This window comes from Eubalaena glacialis, chromosome X (assembly GCF_028564815.1).
Source record: "Eubalaena glacialis isolate mEubGla1 chromosome X, mEubGla1.1.hap2.+ XY, whole genome shotgun sequence".
Taxonomy (NCBI): Eukaryota; Metazoa; Chordata; class Mammalia; order Artiodactyla; family Balaenidae; genus Eubalaena; species Eubalaena glacialis.
Window position 1 is genome coordinate 68,009,455 of NC_083736.1, and position 16,493 is coordinate 68,025,947.

A 16,493-nucleotide genomic window follows, 5' to 3' on the forward strand; every position below is an offset into this window, starting at 1 on the left:
TTTAGGTCTTCTGCCCATATTTGGATTGGGTTGTTTGTTTCTTTAATATTGAGCTGAATGAGCTGTTTATATACTTTGGAGATTAATCCTTTGTCTGTTGATTCGTTTGCAAATATTTTCTCCCATTCTGAGGGTTGTCTTTTCGTCTGGTTTATGGTTTCCTTTGCTGTGCAAAAGCTTTGAAGTTTCATTAGGTCCCATTTGTTTATTTTTGTTTTTATTTCCATTACTCTAGGAGGTGGATCAAAAAAGATCTTGCTGTGATTTATGTCAAAGAGTGTTCTTCCTATGTTTTCCTCTAAGAGTTTTATAGTGTCCAGTCTTACATTTAGGTCTCTAATACATTTTGAGTTAATTTTTGTGTATGGTGTTAGGGAGTGTTCTAATTTCATTCTTTTACATGTAGCTGTCCAGTTTTCCCAGCACCACTTATTGAAGAGACTCTCTTTTCTCCATTGTATATCTTTGCCTCCTTTGTCATAGATTAGTTGACCATAGGTGCGTGGGTTTATCTCTGGGCTTTCTATCTTGTTCCATTGATCTATGTTTCTGTTTTTGTGCCAGTACCATATTGTCTTGATTACTGTAGCTTTGTAGTATAGTCTGAAGTCAGGGAGTCTGATTCCTCCAGCTCCGTTTTTTTCCCTCAAGACTGCTTTGGCTATTCGGGGTCTTTTGTGTCTCCATACAAATTTTAAGATGATTTGTTCTAGTTCTGTAAAAAATGCCATTGGTAATTTGATAGGGATTGCATTGAATCTGTAGATTGCTTTGGGTAGTAGAGTCATTTTCACAATATTGATTCTTTCAATCCAAGAACATGGTATATCTCTCCATCTGTTTGTATCATATTTAATTTCTTTCATCAGTGTCTTATAGTTTTCTGCATACAGGTCTTTTGTCTCCCTAGGTAGGTTTATTCCTAGGTATTTTATTCTTTTAGTTGCAATGGTAAATGGGAGTGTTTCCATAATTTCTCTTTCAGATTTTTCATCATTAGTGTATAGGAATGCGAGAGATTTCTGTGCATTAATTTTGTATCCTGCAACTTTACCAAATTCATTAATTAGCTCTAGTAGTTTTCTGGTGGCAGTCTTAGGATTCTCTATGTATAGTATCATGTCATCTGCAAACAGTGACAGTTTTACTTCTTCTTTTCCAATTTGTATTCCTTTTATTTCTTTTTCTTCTCTGATTGCCGTGGCTAGGACTTCCAGAACTATGTTGAATAATAGTGGTGAGAATGGACATCCTTGTCTCCTTCCTGATCTTAGAGGAAATGCTTTCAGTTTTTCACCGTTGAGAATGATGTTTGCTGTGGGTTTGTCTTATATGGCCTTTATTATGTTGAGGTAGGTTCCCTCTATGCCCACTTTCTGGAGAGTTTTTATCATAAATGGGTGTTGAATTTTGTCAAAAGCTTTTTCTGCATCTATTGAGATGATCATATGGTTTTTATTCTTCAATTTGTTAATATGGTGTATCACATTGATTGATTTGCGTATATTGAAGAATCCTTGCATCCCTGGGATAAATCCCACTTGATCGTGGTGTATGATCCTTTTAATGTGCTGTTGGATTCTGTTTGCTAGTATTTTGTTGAGGATTTTTGCATCTATGTTCATCAGTGATATTGGTCTGTAAATTTCTTTTTTTGTAGTATCTTTGTCTGGTTTTGGTATCAGGGTGATGGTGGCCTCATAGAATGAGTATGGGAGTGTTCCTTCCTCTGTAATTTTTTGGAAGAGTTTGAGAAGGATGGGTGTTAGCTCCTCTCTAAATGTTTGATAGAATTCACCTGTGAAGCCATCTGGTCCTGGACTTTTGTTTGTTGGAAGATTTTTTTTTTTCCACACACACTGTATTTTATTTTTACAAGAGATAAATAGACTGACACCAAGCATTGTACATGGATGACCACAACAAAAGCAACAATGATTGCAATTACCAAACATGAAACACACTCATACTATGTCATAATATTGACATTAAGTCCAGTAATCCTCCACTGTAACAGCTCCTTTACTTTGCAGTGAAAATTGATTTGTATATTCTTTGCCTCTGAGTCCTTGTGGGATTTTTTCTTTTTTTAAATTCAAACAGAAAGTCACAAAAATTATACTCATCCTCATCAGTTCACTCAGTCCCATGTAATTAATTTTTTTTTTCATCTTGATCTTTTGTTAGCACTTTTATGAGCTCATCAGTTTTTCATTAGAGTTCTGAAAATGCTTATTCATTCATTTCAGCAGTACAGTCAGGTACCAGAAACCTGTACTTGTCAGAGTCTTTTCCATGAATTTCCTGAAGATGAAACCCTTTTATAGGAACATATTTACAAAAGCATCAGAGTACACCCAGAACTGTCTGTAAATGACAAAAGACTTAAAAATGACCACGGTTAAAGATTTGATGAAAGTTCATAATAATGCAGTTGACAAGAAAATTAGTTATTTCTGAGATATACATTTTAAAGTAATAACTAGGATTATGACTTATAACATTATACCAGAACATATAAGATTTTTAGAAATTTCATGTAATGTCTGAAACATTTATATTAACATATTTCCATACAAATAACCCAATGAAAGTTTAGTATTAGTTGTTTTGTTTGTTTGTTTATACTGCAGGTTTTTATTAGTCATCAATTTTATACACATCAGTGTATACATGTCAATTACAATCGCCCAATTCAGCACACCACCATCCTCACCCCACCGCAGTTTTCCCCCCTTGGTGTCCATATGTCTGTTCTCTACATCTGTGTCTCAACTTCTGCCCTGCAAACTGGCTCATCTGCACCATTTCTCTAGGTTCCACATACATGCGTTAACATACGATATTTGTTTTTCTCTTTCTGACTTACTTCACTCTGTATGACAGTCTCTAGATTCATCCACGTCTCAACAAATGACTCAATTTCGTTCCTTTTTATGGCTGAGTAATATTCCACTGTATATATGCACCACAACTTCTTTATCCATTCGTCTGTTGATGGGCATTTAGGTTGCCTCCATGACCTGGCTATTGTAAATAGTGCTGCAATGAACATTGGGGTGCATGTGTCTTTTTGAATTATGGTTTTCTCTGGGTATATGCCCAGTAGTGGGATTGCTGGGTCATATGGTAATTCTATTTTTAGTTTTTTAAGGAACCTCCATATTGTTCTCCATAGTGGCTGTATCAATTTACATTCCCACCAACAGTGCAAGAGGGTTCCCTTTTCTCCACACCCTCTCCAGCATTTGTTGTTTGTAGATTTTCTGATGATGCCCATTCTAACTGGTGTGAGGTGATACCTCATTGTAGTCTTGATTTGCATTTCTCTAACAATTAGTGATGTTGAGCATCTTTTCATGTGCTTCGTGGCCGTCTGTATGTCTTCTTTGGAGAAATGTCTATCTAGGTCTTCTGCCCATTTTTGGATTGGGGTGTTTGTTTCTTTAATATTGAGCTGAATGAACTGTTTATATATTTTGGAGATTAATCCTTTGTCCGTTGATTCGTTTGCAAATATTTTCTCCCATTCTGAGGGTTGTCTTTTCGTCTTGTTTATGGTTTCCTTTGCTGTGCAAAAGCTTTGAAGTTTCATTAGGTCCCATTTGTTTATTTTTGTTTTTATTTCCACTACTCTAGGAGGTGGATCAAAAAAGATCTTGCTGTGATTTATGTCAAAGAGTGTTCTTCCTATGTTTTCCTCTAAGAGTTTTATAGTGTCTGGTCTTACATTTAGGTCTCGAATCCATTTTGAGTTTATTTTTGTGTATGGTGTTAGGGAGTGTTCTAATTTCATTCTTTTACATGTAGCTGTCCAGTTTTCCCAGCACCACTTATTGAAGAGACTCTCTTTTCTCCATTGTATATCTTTGCCTCCTTTGTCATAGATTAGTTGACCATAGGTGCATGGGTTTATCTCTGGGCTTTCTATCCTGTTCCATTGATCTATGTTTCTGTTTTTGTGCCAGTACCATATTGTCTTGATTACTGTAGCTTTGTAGTATAGTCTGAAGTCAGGGAGTCTGATTCCTCCAGCTCCGTTTTTTTCCCTCAAGATTGCTTTTGCTATTCGGGGTCTTTTGTGTCTCCATACAAATTTTAAGATGATTTGTTCTAGCTCCGTAAAAAATGCCATTGGTAATTTGATAGGGATTGCATTGAATCTGTAGATTGCTTTGGGTAGTAGAGTCATTTTCACAATGTTGATTCTTCCAATCCAAGAACATGGTATATCTCTCCATCTGTTGGTATCATCTTTAATTTCTTTCATCAGTGTCTTATAGTTTTCTGCATACAGGTCTTTTGTCTCCCTAGGTAGGTTTATTCCTAGGTATTTTATTCTTTTTGTTGCAATGGTAAATGGGAGTGTTTCCATAATTTCTCTTTCAGATTTTTCATCATTAGTGTATAGGAATGCGAGAGATTTCTGTGCATTAATTTTGTATCCTGCAACTTTACCATATTCATTAATTAGCTCTAGCAGTTTTCTGGTGGCAGTCTTAGGATTCTCTATGTATAGTATCATGTCATCTGCAAACAGTGACAGTTTTACTTCTTCTTTTCCAATTTGTATTCCTTTTATTTCTTTTTCTTCTCTGATTGCCGTGGCTAGGACTTCCAGAACTATGTTGAATAATAGTGGTGAGAATGGACATCCTTGTCTCCTTCCTGATCTTAGAGGAAATGCTTTCAGTTTTTCACCGTTGAGAATGATGTTTGCTGTGGGTTTGTCATATATGGCCTTTATTATGTTGAGGTAGGTTCCCTCTATGCCCACTTTCTGGAGAGTTTTTATCATAAATGGGTGTTGAATTTTGTCAAAAGCTTTTTCTGCATGTATTGAGATGATCATATGGTTTTTATTCTTCAATTTGTTAATATGGTGTATCACATTGATTGATTTGCGTATATTGAAGAATCCTTGCATCCCTGGGATAAATCCCACTTGATCGTGGTGTATGATCCTTTTAATGTGTTGTTGGATTCTGTTTGCTAATATTTTGTTGAGGATTTTTGCATCTATATTCATCAGTGATATTGGTCTGTAATTTTCTTTTTTTGTAGTGTCTTTGTCTGGTTTTGGTATCAGGGTGATGGTGGCCTCATAGAATGAGTTTGGGAGTGTTCCTTCCTCTGCAATTTTTTGGAAGAGTTTGAGAAGGATAGGTGTTAGCTCTTCTCTAAATGTTTGATAGAATTCACCTGTGAAGCCATCTGTCCTGGACTTTTGTTTGTTGGAAGATTTTTAATCACAGTTTCAATTTCATTACTTGTGATTGGTCTGTTCATATTTTCTGCTTCTTCCTGGTTCAGTCTTGGAAGGTTATACCTTTCTAAGAATTTGTCCATTTCTTCCAGGTTGTCAATTTTATTGTCATAAAGTTGCTTGTAGTAGTCTCTTAGGATGCTTTGTATTTCTGCAGTGTCTGTTGTAACTTCTCCTTTTTCATTTCTAATTTTATTGATTTGAGTCCTCTCCCTCTTTTTCTTGATGAGTCTGGCTAATGGCTTATCAATTTTGTTTATCTTCTCAAAGAACCAACTTTTAGTTTTATTGATCTTTGCTATTGTTTTGTTTCTATTTCATTTATTTCCGCTCTGATCTTTATGATTTCTTTCCTTCTGCTAACTTTGGGTTTTGTTTGTTCTTCTTTCTCTAGTTTCTTTAGGTGTAAGGTTAGATTGTTTACTTGAGATTTTTCTTGTGTCTTTAGGTAGGCTTGTATAGCTATAAACTTCCCTCTTAGAACTGCTTTTGCTGCATCCCATAGGTTTTGCGTTGTCGTGTTTTCATTGTCATTTGTCTCTAGGTATTTTTTGATTTCTTCAGTGATCTCTTGGTTATTTAGTAACGTATTGTTTAGCCTCCATGTGTTTGTGTTTTTTACGTTTTTTCCCCTGTAATTCATTTCTAATCTCATAGCGTTGTGGTCAGAAAAGATGCTTGATATGATTTCAATTTTCTTAAATTTACTGAGGCTTGATTTGTGACCCAAGATGTGATCTATCCTGGAGAATGTTCCGTGCGCACTTGAGAAGAACATGTAATCTGCTGTTTTTGGATGGAATATCCTATAAATATCAATTAAATCTATCTGGTCTATTGTGTCATTTAAAGCTTCTGTTTCCTTATTTATTTTCATTTTGGATGATCTGTCCATTGGTGTAAGTGAGGTGTTAAAGTCCCCCACTATTATTGTGTTACTGTCAATTTCCTCTTTTATAGCTGTTAGCAGTTGCCTTATGTATTGAGGTACTCCTATGTGGGGTGCATATATATTTATAATTGTTATATCTTCTTCTTGGATTGATCCCTTGATCATTATGTAGTTTCCTTCCTTGTCTCTTGTGACATTCTTTATTTTAAAGTCTATTTTATCTGATATGAATATAGCTACTCCAGCTTTCTTTTGATTTCCATTTGCATGGAATATCTTTTTCCATCCCCTCACTTTCAGTCTGTATGTGTCCCTAGGTCTAAAGTGGGTCTCTTGTAGACAGCATATATATGGGTCTTGTTTTTGTATCCATTCAGCAAGCCTGTGTCTTTTGGCTGGAGCATTTAATCCATTCACGTTTAAGGTAATTATCGATATGTACGTTCCTATGACCATTTTCTTAATTGTTTTGGGTTTGTTTTTGTAGGTCCTTTTCTTCTCTTGTGTTTCCCACTTAGAGAAGTTCCTTTAACATTTGTTGTAGAGCTGGTTTGGTGGTGCTGAATTCTCTTAGCTTTTGCTTGTCTCTAAAGCTTTTGATTTCTCCATCAAATCTAAATGAGATCCTTGCCGGGTAGAGTAATCTTGGTTGTAGGTTCTTCCCTTTCATCACTTTAAGTATATCATGCCACTCCCTTCTGGCTTGTAGAGTTTCTGCTGAGGAATCAGCTGTTAACCTTATGGGAGTTCCCTTGTATGTTATTTGTCGTTTTTCCCTTGCTGCTTTCCATAATTTTTCTTTGTCTTTAATTTTTGCCACTTTGATTACTATGTGTCTCGGCGTGCTTCTCCTTGGGTTTATCCTGTATGGGACTCTCTGCGCTTCCTGGACTTGGGTGGCTATTTCCTTTCCCATGTTAGGGAAGTTTTCGACTATAATCTCTTCAAATATTTTCTCTGGTCCTTTCCCTCTCTCTTCTCCTTCTGGGACCCCTATAATGCGAATGTTGTTGCGTTTAATGTTGTCCCAGAGGTCTCTTAGGCTGTCTTCATTTCTTTTCATTCTTTTTTCTTTAGTCTGTTCCGCAGCAGTGAATTCCACCATTCTGTCTTCCAGGTCACTTATCCGTTCTTCTGCCTCAGTTATTCTACTATTGATTCCTTCTAGTGTAGTTTTCATTTCAGTTATTGTATTGGTCATCTCTGTTTGTTTGTTCTTTAATTCTTCTAGGTCTTTGTTAATCATTTCTTGCATCTTCTCAATCTTTGCCTCCATTCTTATTCCAAGGTCCTGGATCATCTTCACTATCATTATTCTGAATTCTTTTTCTGAAAGGTTGCCTATCTCCACTTCATTTAGTTGTTTTTCTGGGGTTTTTTCTTGTTCCTTCATCTGGTATATAGCCCTCTGCCTTTTCATCTTGTCTATCTTTCTGTAAATGTGGTTTCTGTTCCACAGGCTGCAGGACTGTAGTTTTTCTTGCTTCTGCTGTCTGCCCTCTGGTGGTTGAGGCTATCTAAGAGGCTTGATGGGAGGCTCTGGAGGTGGGTAGAGCTGACTGTTGCTGTCTGTTTGAAGATTTTTAATCACAGTTTCAATTTCATTACTTGTGATTGGTCTGTTCATATTTTCTATTTCTTCCTGGTTCAGTCTTGGAAGGTTATACCTTTCTAAGAATTTGTCCATTTCTTCCAGGTTGTCCACTTTATTGGCATAGAGTTGCTTGTAGTAGTCTCTTAGGATGCTTTGTATTTCTGCGGTGTCTGTTGTAACTTCTCCTTTTCCATTTCTGATTTTATTGATTTGAGTCCTCTCCCTCTTTTTCTTGATGAGTCTGGCTAATGGTTTATCAATTTTGTTTATCTTCTCAAAAAACCAACTTTTAGTTTTATTGATCTTTGCTATTGTTTTCTTTGTTTCTATTTCATTTACTTCCGCTCTGATCTTTATGATTTCTTTCCTTCTGCTAACTTTGGGTTTTGTTTGTTCTTCTTTCTCTAGTTCCTTTAGGTGTAAGGTTAGATTGTTTACTTGAGATTTTTCTTGTTTCTTGAGGTAGGCTTGTATAGCTATAAACTTTCCTCTTAGAATTGCTTTTGCTGCATCCCATAGGCTTTGGGTCATCGTGTTTTCATTGTCCTTTGTCTCTAGGTATTTTTTGATTTCCTCTTTGATTTCTTCAGTGATCTCTTGGTTATTTAGTAACGTATTGTTTAGTCTCCATGTGTTTGTGTTTTTTACATTTTTTCCCTGTAATTCATTTCTAATCTCATAGCGTTGTGGTCAGAAAAGATGCTTGATATGATTTCAATTTTCTTAAATTTACTGAGGCTTGATTTGTGACCTAAGATGTGATCTATCCTGGAGAATGTTCCATGCGCACTTGAGAAGAAAGTGTAATCTGCTGTTTTTGGATGGAATGTCCTATAAATATCAATTAAATCTTTCTGGTCTATTGTGTCATTTAAAGCTTCTGTTTCCTTATTTATTTTCATTTTCGATGATCTGTCCATTGGTGTATGTGAGGTGTTAAAGTCCCCCACTATTATTGTGTTACTGTCGATTTCCTCTTTTACAGCTGTTAGCAGTTGCCTTATGTATTGAGGTACTCCTATGTGGGGTGCATATATATTTATAATTGTTATATCTTCTTCTTGGATTGATTCCTTGATCATTATGTAGTGTCCTTCCTTGTCTCTTGTAACATTCTTTATTTTAAAGTCTATTTTATCTGATATGAATATAGCTACTCCAGCTTTCTTTTGATTTCCATTTGCATGGAATATCTTTTTCCATCCCCTCACTTTCAGTCTGTATGTGTCCCTAGGTCTAAAGTGGGTCTCTTGTAGACAGCATATATATGTGTCTTGTTTTTGTATCCATTCAGCAAGCCTGTGTCTTTTGGTTGGAGCATTTAATCCATTCACGTTTAAGGTAATTATCGATATGTACGTTCCTATGACCATTTTCTTAATTGTTTTGGGTTTGTTTTTGTAGGTCCTTTACTTCTCTTGTGTTTCCCACTTAGAGAAGTTCCTTTAGCATTTGTTGTAGAGCTGGTTTGGTGGTGCTGAATTCTCTTAGCTTTTGCTTGTCTGTAAAGCTTTTGATTTCTCCATCAAATCTAAATGAGATCCTTGCCGGGTAGAGTAATCTTGGTTGTAGGTTTTCCCTTTCATCACTTTAAGTACATCATGCCACTCCCTTCTGGCTTGTAGAGTTTCTGCTGAGGAATCAGCTGTTAACCTTATGGGAGTTCCCTTGTATTTTATTTGTCGTTTTTCCCTTGCTGCTTTCCATAATTTTTCTTTGTCTTTAATTTTTGCCACTTTGATTACTATGTGTCTCAGTGTGTTTCTCCTTGGGTTTATCCTGTATGGGACTCTCTGCGCTTCCTGGACTTGGGTGGCTATTTCCTTTCCCATGTTAGGGAAGTTTTTGACTATAATCTCTTTAAATATTTTCTCTGGTCCTTTCTCTCTCTCTTCTCCTTCTGGGACCCCTATAATACGAATGTTGTTGCGTTTAATGTTGTCCCAGAAGTCTCTTAGGCTGTCTTCATTTCTTTTCATTCTTTTTTCTTTAGTCTGTTCCGCAGCAGTGAATTCCACCATTCTGTCTTCCAGGTCACTTATCCGTTCTTCTGCCTCAGTTATTCTACTATTGATTCCTTCTAGTGTAGTTTTCATTTCAGTTATTGTATTGTTCATCTCTCTTTGTTTGTTCTTTAATTCTTCTAGGTCTTTGTTAAACATTTCTTGCATCTTCTCGATCTTTGCCTCCATTCTTATTCCAAGGTCCTGGATCATCTTCACTATCATTATTCTGAATTCTTTTTCTGGAAGGTTGCCTATCTCCACTTCATTTAGTTGTTTTTTTGGGGTTCTATCTTGTTCCTTCATCTGGTATACAGCCCTCTGCCTTTTCATCTTGTCTATCTTTCTGTGAATGTGGTTTTTGTTCCACAGGCTGCAGGATTGTAGTTTTTCTTGCTTCTGCTGTCTGCCCTCTGGTGGTTGAGGCTATCTAAGGCTTGATGGGAGGCTCTGGTGGTGGGTAGAGCTGACTGTTGCTGTGGCGGTCAGAGCTCCGTAAAACTTTAATCCACTTGACTGTTGATGGGTGGGGCTGGGTTCCCTCCCTGTTGGTTGTTTTGCCTGAGGCAACCCAACACTGGAGCCTACCTGGGCTCTTTGGTGGGGCTAATGACAGACTCTGGGAGGGCTCACGCCAAGGAGTACTTCCCAGAACTTCTGGTGCCAGTGCTCTTGTCCCCATGGTGAAACAGAGCCACCCCCTGCCTCTGCAGGAGACTTTCCAACACTAGCAGGTAGGTCTGGTTCAGTCTCCCCCAGGGTCACTGCTCCTTCCCCTGGGTCCTGATGCACACACTATTTTGTGTGTGCCCTCCAAGAGTGGGGTCTCTGTTTCCCCCAGTCCTGTCGAAGTCCTGCAATCAATTCCCACTAGGCTTCAAAGTCTGATTCTCTATGAATTCCTCCTCCCGTTGCCGGATCCCCATTTTGGGAAGCCTGATGTGGGGCTCAGAACCTTCACTCCAGTGGGTGGACTTCTGTGGTATAAGTGTTCGCCAGTCTGTGAGTCACCCACCCACCAGTTATGGGATTTGATTTTACTCTGATTGCGCCCCTCCTACCATCTCATTGTGGCTTCTCCTTTGTCTTTGGATGTGGGGTATCTTTTTTGGTGAGTTCCAGTGTCTTCCTGTCGATGATTGTCCAGCAGCTAGTTGTGATTCTGGTGTTCTCGCAAGAGGGAGTGAGAGCACGTCCTTCTACTCCACCATCTTTGTTCCTCTCCCTTGAGTTTATTTTTGTGTATGGCGAGAGGGTAGGTTCTAATTTCATTGACTTACATGTGGCTGTCCACCTTTCCCACCAACACTTGAAGAGACTGTCTTCTCCCACTGTATATTCTTGCCTCCTTTGTTGAAGGTTAATTGACCATAGGTGTGTAGGTTTATTTCTGAGCTCTCTATTCTCTTCCATTGATCCATATGTTTGTTTTTGTGCCATTACCATGCTGTTTGATTTCTGTAGCTTTGTAGTATTGTTTGAAGTCTGGGATGGTTATGCCTCCTGCTTTTTCTTTTTCTTCAGGATTGCTTTAGCAATTCTGTGTCTTTTATGGTTCCATATGAATTTTAGGATTATTTGTTCTATTTCTGTGAAAAATGTCATGGGTAATTTAATAGGGATCACATTAAATCTGTAGATTGCTTTGGGTAGTATGGTCATTTTAACAATATTAATTCTTCCAGTTGAAGAGCATGAGATATCTTCCTACTTCTTTGAATCAACTTCAGTTTCCTTTATTAATGTTTTATAGTTCTCAGTGTATAAGTCTTTCACCTCCTTGGTCAAGTTTATTCCTCAGTATTTTATTTTTGTAGCTGCAATTTTAAAAGGTATTTGTTTTTACCTTCCCTTTCTGATATTTCATTGTTGGTGTAAAGAAATGCAATCTTTTTTTTCTGTATGTTAATCTTGTATTCTGCTACCTTGCTGAATTCGCTGATCAATTCTAGTAGCTTTTGTGTGGAATCTTTAGGGTTTTCTGTATATAGTATCATATCATCTGCATATAATGAAAATTTCACCTGTTCCCTTCCAACTTGGATACTTTTTATTTCTTTTCCTTTTCTGGTTTCTGTGGCTAGGATTTCCAACACTATGTTGAAGAGAAGTGGTGAGAATGGGCATCCTTGTCTTGTTCCAGATTTTAGTGGGAAGGCTTTCAACTTTTCAACATTGAGTATTATATTGGCTGTGGGTTTGTCATAAATAGCTTTTACTATTTTGAGATATGTTCCCTCTATACCCACTTTGGTAAGAGTTTTTATCATGAATGGATGTTGAATTTTGTCAAATGCTTTTTCTGCATCTATTAAGATGATCATGTATTTTTTGTCTTTTCTTTTGTTGATGTGATGTATCATGTTGATTGATTTGCGTATGTTGAACTATCCTTGTGAACTTGGGATGAATCCCACTTGGTTGTGGTGTATGATCTTTTTTATGTGCTGTTGGATTCAGTTTACTAATATATTGTTGAGAATTTTTGCATCTATATTCATCAAAGATATTGGCCCATAATTTTCTTTTTTGGTGGTGTCTTTCTCTGGTTTTGGTATCAGGGTGATGGTGGCTTCATAGAATGTCCTTGGGAGTGTTCCCTCTTGTTCAATTTTCTGGAAGAGTTTGAGAAGGATTGGTATAAGTTCTCTGTATGTTTGGTAGAATTTGCCTCTGGAACCATCTGGTCCTGCACTTCTGTTTGTAGGGAGTTTTAAAATTACAGATTCTATTTCAGTTCTAGTGATCGGTCTGTTCAAATTATCTATTTCTTCTTGATTCAGTTTTGGTGGGCTGTATGTTTCTAGAAACTTGTCCACTTCTTCTAGGTTGTTGAATTTGTTGGCTAATAATTATTCATAGTATTCCCTTATGTTTTTTTGTATTTCTGCAGTATCAGTTGTTATGCCTCCTTTTTCATTTCTTATTTTGTATATTTACGTTCTCTCTTTGGTTCTTGGTGAGCCTGGGCAGAGGTTTGTCAATTTTGTTTATCTTTTCAAAGAACCAGCTCTTGGTTTTATTGACTTTTTCTATTGTTTTTTAATTCTCTATTTTGTTCATTTCCTCTCTGATCTTTATTATTTCCTTCCTTCTGCTGACTTTAGGTTTTGTTTGTTCTTCTTTTTCTAATTCTTTTAAGTGATAAGTTAGGTTGTTTGAGATTTTTCTTATTTTTTGAGGAAGGCCTGTATCACTGTGAACTTCCCTCTAATAACCGCTTTTGCTGCATCCCATAGATTTTTTATGGTTATATTTTCATTGTCATTTGTATCAAGGTATTTTTTAATTTCCTCTTTGATTTCATCATTCACCCATTGGTTTTGTAGTAGCATGTTGTTTAGTCTCCATGTAATCTTTTTATTCTCATTTCTTTTTCTGTGGTTAATTTCTAGTTTCATGCCATTGCGGTCAGAAAAGATGCTTGAGATAACTTCTATACTCTTAAATTTGTGGAGGCTTGTTTTGTGCCCTAGTATGTTGTCAGTCCTAGAGAATGTTGCATGTGCACTTGAAAATACTGTGTATTCTAGGTTTTTTTTAGTGTAATGTCCTGAAAATATCAATTAAGTCTAACTGCTCTATTGTATCACTTAGTATCTCTGTTGCCTTATTGATTCTCTGTCTGGAAGATCTGTCCATTGATGTGAGTGGGGTGTTAAAGTCTCCTACTATTATTGTATTCCTGTCAGTTTCTCCCTTTATGTCTGTTAGTGTTTGTTTTATCTATGTGGGTGCTCCTATATTAGGTGTATATATGTTGATGAGTGTAAAATCCTCTTCTTATATTGATCTTTTTTGTCATTATATAGTGTCCTTCTTTATCTTTCTTTATGGCCTTTGTTTTAAAGTCTATTTTGTCTGATATGAGTACTGAGATCTCTGCTTTCTTGTCATTTCCGTTTGCATGAAATATCTTTTTCCATCCCCTCACTTTCAATCTATGCATGTCCTTTGCCCCAGAGTGGGTCTCCTGTAGGCAGCATATCATAGGCTCCTGTTTTTTTTTTTTTAATCCAATCTGCCGCTCTGTGTCTTTTGATTGGAGCATTTAGTCCACTGACATTTAAGGTAATTATTGATAGATATGTATTTATTGCCATTTTGAACCTTCTTTTCCCATTGATTCTGTATTTCTTCTTCCTTTCTTTTTCTTTTTGTTTTTCCTTTTGTGACTTGATGATTTTCTTTTGTATTGTACTTGTGTTCTCTTCTTTTTGGTTTTTGTGAATCTACTGTATGTTTTTGATTTGTGGTTACCCTGTTTTTCAAGTATGTTAACCCCTTCTTATATCTACTTGCCTTAGACTAGTAGTCATATAGGCTCAAACACTTTCTAGGGGGAAAAATATCTACGTTTTCTTACTCTCCTCCCCCACGTCTTATGATTTCAATGTCCTCTTTTACATCTTCATGTTCATTCTTGTGCTGTTCATTGTGGTTATCATCACTTTCACAGAAAATTTTTTGTTTTTAATCTGTGTACTGGCTTATTTAAGTGATTTATTTTCCAATTGTGATTTTCTCTTCCCTATGGATTCTTACTTCTTTTCTATTTAGAGAAGACCTTTCAATATTTCCTTTAGGATAGGTTTAATATTGCTATATTCTTATTTTTTGCTTGTCTGAGAGATTCTTTATCTCTCCTTCTATTCTAAATGATAATCTTGCTGGGTAGAGTAACCTAGTTTGTAGATTTTTCCCTTTCAGGACTTCAAATATATCTTGCCACTCCCTTCTGGCCTGCAACGTTTCTGTAGAGAAATCAGCTGATAGCCTAATGAGGGTTCCCTTGTAATTACTCTTTGTTTTTCTCTTGCTGCCTTTAGAATTCCCTCTTTATCTTTAACTTTTGCCATTTTTATTATAATATGTCTTGGTGTAGGTCTGTTCTGGTTTATCCTGCTTGGGACCCTCTGTGCTTCCTGTACCTGGATATCTGTTTCCTTCTTTAGGTTTGGGAAGTTTTCAGCCATAATTTCTTCAAATATATTTTTGGTCCCCTTTTCTGTTTCTTTTCCTGGAATCCCTATTATGTGTGGGTTGGCACACTTTATATTATCCCATCGGTCTCATACTATTTTCTTTCTTTTTTTTTTTATTTGGCTGTCTGCTGTCCTGATTGGGTGATTTCCATTATTCTGTCTTCCAGGTCACTTATTCATTCTTCTGCATTATTCATTCTGCTATTCATTGCCTTTAGCTCAGCTTTCATCTCTGTAAATGAGTTTTCTAATTTTTCTTGGTTCCTCTTTATAGTTTCTAGTTCCTTTTTACAGTGTTCTGCATTTCTTTTGATAGCCTTTCTTAATTCCTTCATTATTTTCATTATCTCCTTTTTGAACTCAGTGTCAGAGACCTGTTTCATTGTTAATTCTTTCAGGGGAATGCTCTTGATATTTTAACTGGGAGTTGTTCCTCTGTTCCTTCATTTTACTTATATTTCTCTTACTCTGTGAGTTTAGGAGAAAGTTATCTACTGTGGTCTTGGATGGCTATTTATATGTGGGGTTGTCCCTGTGTAGCTTGTGTGGGTTTAATATTTTTGGTGTGAGGGCTGTTTTTAGTATGGATGTCTGTCGCCTCTTTCCCCAGTGCGTGCTGGTTGTTTTCCCCTTGATAGGGGGTGTGCAGATGCAGTGGCTTGTGCCCAGTCTTGGGGTTCTCAGCTCAGGCAGGCAGCTCAGGTGTGCACTTGGGACATGTGATGGGAGTGGAGGCAGCTTGCAATGACGACTGGAATTTGGGTGGGTCCGTGACCACTCCTAGGGTCTGGGAGGGAGTCAGCAGGGGCCCACAACCACTCCTGGTGTCTGAGTGGGAGGTGGCAGGGTCCCACAACTGCTCCTAGCGTCTGGGGAGGCAGCAGTGGAGGCTTGCCACTGCCTCTGGAGCCCATTCAGGCAGTGTCCTGCCCTCTGCGAGTGTACACAGAGGATAAAGTCTACAATCTGGTCCCACCCCTCCCCTCATGCACCCCGCAAACAATGGTGACTGGCCTCTAAGTTGGCCCAGGCTTCCTCTGCTTACACACCCAGCCACAGTCGCACTGGATTCCAGCCCCCCGACCCCACCCCAGTCTGTCTACACACAGCCAACCCCAGTCCTCTCCTGGTTCTGATCTCTGAAGCCCGAGTTCCAGCAACCAGCCTCCACCAGCACTGGTGGACGTGCATGTCAGGCTGCAGAGTGCTGGGCAGCAGCACTGACCACCTGTGCAGTTCTCCCTCTGCTCTGGCTGCAGCAAACTGGCTGCTGCATTCTCCTCTGAGGCTCTGAAGCTCCCTTTCTGTCTTGGCCAATCTCCCTGCCGGTGAGGAGGCTTCCCAGGGCACAGGAAGCTTTCCTCTTTCACAGCTCCCTCCCAGGGGCGCAGGTCTCATCCTGATTCCTTTCTCGCTTTTTTTTTTTTTTTTCCTACCCAGTTACGTTGAGATTTTCTTGCCTTTTCAGAAGTCTGAGGTCTTCTGCCAGCATCTAGTAGATATTCTGTGAGAATCACTCCACATGTAGATGTATTTTTGCTGTATTTGTGGGAGAGGGTGAGCTTCACGTCATGCTACTCCGCCATCTTGCTCTCTCTCCCTAGAATCAATTCTTGTAACTGTTCCAAGTGTGCTTCAAATGAATTGTTTTCTGTAACTCTTCAAGGCAGAAGTGTTTGTATTTCCACTCCCATTTGGTAAGGCTTGTAATTTGTGTTTAAATTTTCTGTATGCTGTTGATTTGTATATGGGA